The following is a 995-nucleotide window of genomic DNA, read 5'->3' as shown; positions in this document are numbered from 1 at the left end:
GATACTTCAGATAAAATTCTAAGCTATTGTATCATAAGCACATAGTAAGGCACATAATAAGAAATTAAGTAAATACACAGTAATTTAAGTATTAGACATTATAGTGGTACAAAAAACTCTTGAGGTTTAAGATAGATACCCCCAAAGATAACCTTAACAAAAATAACTTCTTAAAAATTTGTCAAACCATCATAGACCTGAATATTTTCCATAGGATTGTAAACATTTTATTCTTTCAAGAAATGTAAAAAATTCTTTGAATCAGGACTATTTTCTTGCCTTATTTTCTCCAAAGTACTATTACATAACATCACTTCATAGTAAAAATAAGACATTAAACATTCATTCCATGGTTAAGTCAAGCTAAGTCTCTGATACCACATCTTGAAGAAACTTGTCAAATATCTCTTACTCCACAGAGAGAAGGCACTGCCTTTTCTCTAATAATTTAATCCATATGAACAGCACAGACTTTTTGTTTTTAAAAAAAGTTATTTGTAAAGATTTGCCAAAGTATGAACACACACCCTGGTAACATAAATACTATTTAGAGGACACTCACAGTCAATGCTTGCTTTTCTTCAAGAAACCGAAGCACTATTTCACATTCAAATTAGTGTTTAATCTGTGTAGAGTAGATTTACCATTTTGTTAGAAATACTCTTTGTTTGGTATATTGTAAAAGCACTCTAAAATATTTTCTAAGGCTGATTTTGAACAAAAGCTAAAAGGGTGTTCTCAAAATATAATTTTAAGTAGGAAATTTGATGATAAATATTGTTGCTAAAGAATTTCACAGAAGAATCTTTCTATGGATGAATATTAAACTGATCACATATTGGCAGCTAAAATCAGAAAAGATCATCACTTAATTCTTTGTGTACGAATGAGCTTTTTCTTTTAAGAGACAGAGCTGGTCACAGCTGTTTCAGTCTCTATTTGAAGATTTTACTGAAACTGTGATGCAGTCTTTAAAAGGAAAGTTCACAGAAAAG

This window comes from Aptenodytes forsteri, unplaced genomic scaffold (assembly GCF_000699145.1).
Source record: "Aptenodytes forsteri isolate BGI_AS27 unplaced genomic scaffold, ASM69914v1 Scaffold103, whole genome shotgun sequence".
Classification (NCBI taxonomy): Eukaryota; Metazoa; Chordata; class Aves; order Sphenisciformes; family Spheniscidae; genus Aptenodytes; species Aptenodytes forsteri.
Note: the sequence above shows the minus strand (reverse complement) of the source record.